Raw genomic sequence first — 9,327 nt, forward strand, 5'->3', positions numbered from 1 at the left:
CCAGCCCGTTGCTGCGCACGGCCCTGTCCAAACAAACAGAAACCTAGGGATGGGGCCCAATCCTGGGGCAGCACGGTGCCATAGTAGCCCCAGGTTGGACCCAGGATGGGGGGGAACTGGGGGTGCAAGGTAGCCAGTTGCTGCACGCCCAGCTCTGCTGTGGGGCCCGGTTTCAGTACCCGCTCTCTGGACTTGGCTGAATTCTGCCAGCCCGGGGGGGCAGCAGCCGCTTTGCTCCCGGGTTTCTCAGCCCGCTGGGCAGCGAGACACACAGGCCCTGCACCCTTCTGGGCTCCTCTGCTTTCACGTGCTCATTTCCCTAATTTAAAAATCACCTGGGGCTGAGGGGAGGGGCTGTGGTGCTGCCTGCAAGGGGGAGGGGGCAGCGGGGCAGCGGGTGTGGTGCTGTGTGGGAGGGGGATGGGCACAAGGGCCTGGCGCGTCTGGCCACTGGCTTCCAATGACTTTGTGGGTAACTTCCAGGATCTCTCTGAGTTAATGTGAGCAAAGTCCAGTGAGGGGGCAGGGGCTGGGGGGGTCAATGCTGGGGGGGGCGGGGGCTGGACCGTATTAGCACCTGGGACAGCTCACCCCGCTGGGATCCGGCACTGGGCAGCTCAGATGCAGGCCGGGGTGAGATCCAGTGCCAGGGCCAGGCTGCAGAGGGGTGCAGGATAGAGGGTCCTTCATGCCACCTGTGCCCAGGTGATCGCTCCCCTCAGCACCCACGGGGGTGGGCATGAGGCTGGGGCGTGCAGGGGGCGGGGGACGTCCAGGAGAGCTGGTTACATAATCCCCATAAGCGTCTCTGGCCTGCGAGTGGCTGCTGAGCCCGGATTGCTCACTAAGAGGCTTGGGCCCACAGCCCGCGGGTGCTTGTGTGTTTGTGTCTAATCCCCACCCCCCAGGGAGCGTCGCCGAGGCAGCTGCACCGGCCCCAGGAGCTCCCCAGGCAGCCAGCCCCACGCACAGGCTGCCTGTTACCAGGCTGCGGGGAAGCTGGGGACTTGGGTTCCCAGATCAACAGCCCCGTGCGTGTGCCAAGCTGCGATGGGGCAGCACCACCAGAGCCGGGCGCCGACTCGGGCAATGAGTGTCGCTCGGGCGGGGCGGGGGGGGGGGTCAGCCATCAGTGCAAGAGAGGGAGACAGGGAAATCGAGAGCTGCCACCTCTGAAGTACAACTCCCCCCTCCCCCCCCCAGACATCCAGGGTGATCCTGGGCCCATCCCACTGGCCAGCTGGCCGGGGCACTGCGCACCTGGCAGATTTCCCAGGCCAGCGACCTCGGCAAAGGGGTGACCCTGGGCAAGGCTGGTACAGCTTCCCTCCCCTGCACCCCCAGCGCAGAATCGCCCCAGAATGTTCTGGACCAGCTGTTCCCAGATCTAGGCCAGTCCACGCTGGAGACCAGCCTGCCTTCTAGAGCAGGGAGCAGTCTAGAGCAGAACACCTGGCCCTCCCCGGGCGGAAGGGCAGCGATGGGACCCTGGGGCCCCAGTCATGTCTGTGCTCCAGCTGGGCAGTTCCAGACCCCGGCTCACCCCTGGCAGCAGCCCGAGCTGGGGAGAGCAGCCCCGGGCTCCAGCTGGCCAGAGGCTTCCAGTGCCCAGAGAGGCTGGGAACAGCTGCGCCGGGAGAGCTGCTGCAGGGGGGCAGGACCGAGGCCGAGTGCCCCGATGCCACCTGCCTGGGTCCAAGTTACTGCTTCAGCCCTTTAGCACCATCCCCCGCCCCCTGCACTGAGCTCTGCAGCCTGTGGGCAAACACAGGCACTGGGCCGAGTGCCCTGCCAGGCAGCCAGGGGCCCCTCTGCCCCCAGCCTGGGGGGCTCTGGGAACAGGATCCTGCCTGGCTGCTGCCAGCGCTGCCTCCCGACCCCGCCCTGGCAGCTGGAGCGGTGAGAAGGCTGCGGGGGCGGCAGGGCCGGGGCCGGGCAGGGAGGGCAGTTCTGGAGATAGTGGTGCTTGTTTGCACATTGCTGGCATTCCTACTGCCCCGGACTCAGCCGCAGCTGCTCAGGGCAGCTCCCGCTGCAGAAGGCTGGGCAGGGGCCAGCTCGGCCTGGGGGTGTCGGGAGCACAGGCCGAGGGGTTTCATGCACAGTGTTCGCTCTGCAGCTCGTTCAGCCGTTTCTGGGCAGGAGGGTCTCAGCGAGCCGGGCTCTGTGGCCTCCAGGTGGGATCACCACCCAGGGACCCTGCCCCTCCGGCCTGGGCATCACTGCGCGATGGGAGCGTCTTGGGACGCAGCGGCAAAGAGCCAAGTGAGACGATGCCGAGCAGGAGTCCGCGATGAGCGAAGCCAAGGACGAGGCGCAGCCAGCACCATGCTGCCTGGCCTGGTCACACCCTGGGGCCCGCAGGATTTAACGCTGTGGGTTTATGTGAGCCCTGAGTCACTTCTCCTCCAGAGGCTAACAGCCTACTACTGCTATCAGCTCCTGGTGTTCTTCCAGTGATCGTGGGCAGTGCTGCAGGTCCTGGGTTCAAAGTCTGCTAATGCCCTGGGCATCCTGACAGGATGGATTGCACCCTCAGCAAGTTCACAGATGATGCTAAGCTGGGGGGAGAGGTAGCTACGCTGGAGGGTAGGGATAGGGTCCAGAGTGAGCTAGACAAATTGGAGGATTGGGACAAAAGAAATCTGATGAGGTTCAACAAGGACAAATGCAGAGTCCTGCACTTAGGACGGAAGAATCCCATGCACTGCTACAGGCTAGGCACCGAATGGCTAAGCAGCAGTTCTGCAAAAAAGCACCTTGGGGGTTACAGTGGACGAGAAGCTGGATATGAGTCAGCAGTGTGTCCTTGTTGCCAAGAAGGCCAATGGCATATTGGGCTGCATTAGTAGGAGCATTGCCGGCAGATTGAGGGAAGCGATTATTCCCCTCTATTCGGCACTGGAGAGGCCACATCTGGAGTATTGTGTCCAGTTTTGGGCCCCCCACTACAGAAGGGATGTGGACAAATTGGGGAGAGTCCAGTGAAGGGCAACAAAAATGATTAGGGGGCTGGAGCACATGACTTATGAGGAGAGGCTGAGGGAACTGGGATTGTTTAGCCTGCAGAAGAGAGAATGAGGGGGGATTTGATAGCTGCTTTCAACTACCTGAAAGGGGGTTCCAAAGAGGATGGATCTAGACTGTTCTCAGTGGTAGAAGATGACAGAAGAAGGCGTAATGGTCTCAAGTTGCAGTGGGGGAGGTTTAGGTTGGATATTTGGAAAAACTTTTTCACTCAGAGAGTGGTGAAACACTGGAATGGGTTACCTGGGGAGGTGGTGGAATCTCCATCCCTAGAGGTTTTTAAGGTCAGGCTTGACAGAGCCCTGGCTGGGATGATTTAGTTGGGGATTGGTCCTGCTTTGAGCAGGGGGTTGGACTAGACACCTCCTGAGGTCCCTTCCAACCCTGAGATTCTGTGATTCTAATACATTCTTAATTGTTTTAAGGCAAAAAGTTTTCTGGAAAGGGCTTTTTCCTCGTTATTTTACCATTTCCCTGCAGTCCACGGAGGGCAGGGACTGGCCTGTTCGCAGGGCAGGGCCCCAAATGTTGAACTCCTGGTCAGGGGAGAGAGCCCAGCCATGGTCACATGTGGGACCCACCACCGCCTGCCCCAAGGAATAAGGTGCCCGGGACCTTGGAGAGACGGGCAGATGAGATCATGGGGAGAAATCTGAATGCACGACAAGGCTGTGTTGGCGCTCAGACCTCCCAGCGATGGGGCCTTGGAAATACCAGTGAGAGGGGCATGGGCAGAGGTGGGGGTGAGACCCTGACTGGGATAGCAGGGGGCTGTGGGTCAGGACTGAGGGGCAGCAGCAGCGCTGTGCGTGGAGGGAGGCCGGAACCTGTGGGGAGATGGGTCCCAGGGCCTGGCTTGGGGCCTTTGGCAGACCTGGGCGGCAGAACCTGCCCGTCACTCGGCTTTTCAAGAGCAACAAACCCCCTTATTTTAAGGGATCTGCACCCCCGGCCCACGCGAAGCAGGGGGCCCTTCCCTCCCTAACGCTGCGGGCCCTGGGCAGGCCAAGGCGTGGCCGTTCTCCCACACCCTCAGCGTCCCTCCCGCTCAGCGAGCTGGCCCTGGCGAGCGGTCCCCACAGGTACGCACTCTGCTCACGCACCTGCCCCGGTAACCGCAACACACCACACACCCAGCAGGCAGCATAACCCCCACCTGCCACCCCCTCAACACACACCTACCACGCAACACGCACAACATACCCCCACCCCCACCTGCCACCCCCTCAACACACACCTAACACGCACAATATACAAACCACCCCCACCCGCCACCCCCCTCAACACACACCTACCACGCAACACGCACAACATACCCCCACCCCCACCCGCCACCCCCCTCAACACACACCTACCACGCAACACGCACAACATACCCCCACCCCCACCTGCCACCCCCTCAACACACACCTACCACGCAACACGCACAACATACCCCCACCCCCACCTGCAACCCCCTCAACACACACCTACCATGCAACACGCACAACATACCCCCACCCCCACCCGCCACCCCCTCAACACACACCTACCACGCAACACGCACAACATACCCCCACCCTCCCCCCCCTCAACACACACCTACCACGCAACACGCACAACATACCCCCACCCCCACCTTCCAACACCCTCAACACACACCTACCACGCAACACGCACAACATTCCCCCAGCCGAACCTGCCACCCCCTCAACACACACCTACCACGCAACACGCACAACATATCCCCACCCCCACCCACCACCCCCCTCAACACACACCTACCACGCAACACGCACAACATACCCCCACCCCCACCTACCACTCCCCACAACACACACCTACCACGCAACACGCACAACATACCCCCACCCCCACCTGCCACTCCCCACAACACACACCTACCACGCAACACGCACAACATACCCCCACCCCCACCCGCCACCCCCTCAACACAAACCTACCACGCAACATGCACAACATACCCCCACCCCCACCCACCACCCCCCTCAACACACACCTACCACGCAACACGCACAACATACCCCCACCCCCACCTACCACCCCCGTCAACGCACACCTACCACACAACACGCACAACATACCCCCACCTACCACCCCCCTCAACACACATCTACCACGCAATACACACAACATACCCCCACACCCACCTACCACCCCCTCAACACACACCTACCACGCAACATACCACCTACCACCCCTCTCAACACACACCTACCACGCAATACACACAACATACCCCCACCCCCACCTACCACCCCAACACACACCTACCACGCAACACACACAACATACCCCCACCCCCACCTGCCACCCCCTCAACACACACCTACCACGCAACACGCACAACATACCATCTACCACCCCTCTCAACACACACCTACCACGCAATACGCACAACATACCCCCACCCCCACCTACCACCCCCTCAACACACACCTACCACGCAACACGCACAACATACCCCCACCTACCACCCCTCTCAACACACACCTACCACGCAACACACACAACATACTCCCACTCCCCCCTCAACGCACACCTACCACGCAACATGCACAACATACCCCCACCCCCACCTACCACACCCCCCAACACACACCTACCACACAACACACACAGGTAGGGTCTCTAGGCTGGTGGCTCAGGTGGGATCTCTGGGTGAGGCAGGTGGCTCAGTCTGGGGTCTCTGGGCCAGGCTGGTGGCTCAGGTGGGGTCTCTGGGCAGGTGGCTCAGGGGGGGTCTCTGGGACAGGCCGGTGGCTCAGGCTGGTCTCCGGGCAGGTGGCTCAGTTGGGGTCTCTGGGCCGGTGGCTCAGGGGGGTCTCTGGGCTGGGCCAGTGGCTCAGTCGGGGTCTCTGGGCCAGGCCGGTGGCTCAGGGGGGTCTCTGGGCTGGGCCAGTGGCTCAGTCGGGGTCTCTGGGCCAGGCCGGTGGCTCAGGCTGGTCTCTGGGCAGGTGGCTCAGTTGGGGTCTCTGGGCCAGGCCGGTGGCTCAGGCTGGTCTCTGGGCAGGTGGCTCAGTCGGGGTCTCTGGGCCAGGCTGGTGGCTCAGTCGGGGTCTCTGGGACAGGATTTGGTTTCCGGGAGAGGTTAAACAGTAACTTGCCAGGGCCGATGTTGTTGTTGACTGTCCCAGCAGGATTAGCTCAAGGATCCCAAACAACGGCCTATCTCGGCTGCAGTGTAAACTGTGACCTTGGGCTGAGCCAGCGGCTGGGCCGGGAGGGACTCTCTGAATCCCAGAGCCTGGGGCAGAGACCACCAGAGCCGCCTGCACTACGGACAGAACTAACCCAGGGTCTGGCCACTCGCGCCCGCAATGCCCAGTCCTGACTCCTGGCCTGACTCCCACAGGTGAACTAGGCCCCTCCACCCTTAGTGCCGCCCTCCAGTTCGGATTGGATGCAGGAACCTTCTTCACTTCCTGTCCCAAAGTGGCTGTAGCGCTGCTGAGCCTCAGCCAGCGCCCCCAGCCTGCCCAGCAGCTGCACTTCAGGGGCAGGCGCAGATTGCTGCAGGCTCACCCCTGGCGCTGGGCCGGCGTGTGCCACTTGACTTTGCTGGCAGCCTGATCCGAGTCTGTGCAGCCCCGCCGGGGCCGAGACCAGCCTCCCGGAGAGCCCTGTCGCAGTGACGGGCTGGGACTGTGGGACGCTGCAGCTCAGTTCTGTGGGGAGGGCACTTGGCTGGCGGCCCCAGGAGACAGGGCGGCTCCATCTTTGCCGTTGGGCTGATTCCTCGTGGCAATAACGGCAGCGAAGGCGCTGGCAGAGCAGCCGCCCCGGGAGATGTGGGTGAGGGCAAAGCCATGAGCCCCACCCATCCACAGCCCCAGAACGGCACATGCTGGAGCCACCGCCTGGGAGCCTCCCCCGACAGACTTCACCAGCCGTTCACTTGTCAGCCCACCGGGGTGGGAGCCGCGTGTCTGTGCCAGGGGTGGCACCGCGGGGCCTGGGCCGCAGGGGCACTTGGCCACTACGGCACCTTAGCCAATAATCAGTGCGGTACATGGCGCTCGCCTGCTCCCCGAGAGACTAGCCAATGAACTGGTGCTGGCAAAGCGCCGACAGGTCCTGCTTGGAGCCGGTACAAGCAGAGTGGCAGGGCTGGGTGTGGAGTACAGTATTCGAGATGGGAGTTACGGGCCCGACCAGCCGGGGATGTCTGTGTCTGTCTGTCTGAACGAATCGCTCTGGCCTATTATTGTTCAGAGACCTCACCCAGGATCGGGCCCCTTCGTGCCGCATGCTGCCAGGAGAGACAGGCTGTGCCCAAATGTAAATGGACAAAGGGTGGGAGGCCCGGAGAGGGGCGGGGACTGGGCCAAGGCCACCCAGCAGGGCGGGCCAGGACTCCTGCATCCCCTCCCAGTGCCCTCCCGGCTGGGCCATGCTGCTCTCTAGCTAGTGTGTCCTGTTTGCTCCGGTGCCCTCCGTCATCACAGCATCTCCCGCAACCAGCAGCCTCGTCGCCCGTCCATTCTGCAGGCGGGGCACCACCCCCCAGCTCCTCGTTGGTGTGAATCGGGGCCACCAGGGGCCCGGGCTGGGCTGGGGGGTAGCAGGGCAGGGCTCCGCAAACACCCTTCCCCATAGCTCGGAGGGCGGAGCTCCATGTGCACCCCAGCAGGGAGACCTCGCGGGTGGGCTGAGGCAATGGAATTGATCGGTTTGATGGAGCCAAAACGTGTCAGCAGAGGGCAGCTGCCTCTCCCTGCTCTTGGCAGGCTCCGGGGCGGCACAGAAATCGAGTTGGTTCTCAATGAATGGGAGGCGCCTCCTCCAGGGAGGAGTGCGGAGGGCAGTTATGCCACGTGTGCTCTCACCCCAAGGGGATTAGCTCTGGGAAAGGCCTGGCCCGCTGAGCGGTGCAGGCTGCAGGGGCTGAGTGCCAGGGCTCCTAGTTCTGTTCCCAGCTCTGGGAGGGGAGTGGGGTCTAGTGGTTAGAGCAGGGGGCTGGGGGCCAGGACTCCTGCATTCCAGTCCCATCTCTGGAAGGGCTGCGGGATCCAGGCGTTTGAGAAGTGGACAGGGGGTGTAAGGACTCCTGAGTTCTATTCCCAGCTCTCATTGACTTGCCCTGTGATTTGGGGCAACTCACATAACCGCTCTGTGCCTCAGTTTCTCCATATTTAAAACGGCGCTAGGCCGTGTGGGTGGGGCACCAGACTGCCACGTTGAGTTCTATTCCTGGCTCTGACACTGGCCTGCTGGGAGAGGCCGTAGCCGGTCACGTGCCATGCCCGTGACTCAGTTTCCCTCGCTGTCAGTGCAGGGTGAGAGCCCGGATCCCCGGAGGGCTCCGAGGGGAACAGGCTCTACAGGTGCCCGCGTAACCCGCCGCCCCAGCAGGAGCCCCACCGGCGGGCAGCGCAGCCGGCTCTTGCGCTCCAGTGGGGCAGCCCCTCCCTGGGCTCGGCCGGTGTCTCTGCCGCGCTGCTGGAGCAGGACCCCCGAGGCTTTCACGGGGATCGCCTGGGAAATAGACGGGGAGTCCCGGGGGTCTTTCAAATGCGTGAACTCGCCTCTGCCAAGCGGCCCCGCTCTCCCCCTCCCCTCCCCTCCCCCTTCGGCCCGCCCGTCTGCGGCCCCGTCCCCCGCTTTGCCCAGGGCTGGGGCTCCCCCCGCGCCGCTCTCCCGGGCTCAGCGTGGGTGGAGACCGCCCGACCCGGGTGTGCAAAGCGGGGAGGGAGGAGGTGGCGATGGCGGAGTGTAAATCCCCTGGCTCCACGCGCCCTGGACACTCCCAGCTGCGTCCCGGACCTGCCGAGCAGCTGCTGCGGGGTGAAGAAGGAGCTGCCGGGCCGGGCCATGTGCGCCGTTGGGGCCCGGGGCTCTCCCCGCACTGTGGTGGGGGCTGATCGCCGCCCTGTGCCCGGGGACTGAGGACTTGGCACCGGCCCAGACACCCCTCCTCCCCCCGGCAGGAGCTCCCGGGACGCGGAGCCCGGAGCCTGCTGCTTCCCGGGACCGTGCGCCCTGCCGCATCCCTGCGCGCCCCTCCTGGGTTCCCGTGCGCCCTGCGCGCCCCTGCTCGGTTCCCGTGCGCCCTGCGCGTCCCTGCTCGGTTCCCGTGCGCCCCTGCTCGGTTCCCGTGCGCCCTGCGCGCCCCTGCTCGGTTCCCGTGCGCCCCTCCCCGCCAGGCTCCTGCCCGGTGCCCAGTCCCCGCCTGAGCGCTCCCGGGGCCATGGAGGGGCAGCAGCCGCAGCCCGGGAGCCCGTGCCCCGGCCGGGAGCCCCCGCACTACGATTACCGGCTGATCGTGGGGGACCTGCGGGAGCCAGCGCCGCCCGGGCA

Source organism: Mauremys mutica, chromosome 1 (assembly GCF_020497125.1).
Source record: "Mauremys mutica isolate MM-2020 ecotype Southern chromosome 1, ASM2049712v1, whole genome shotgun sequence".
Classification (NCBI taxonomy): domain Eukaryota; kingdom Metazoa; phylum Chordata; order Testudines; family Geoemydidae; genus Mauremys; species Mauremys mutica.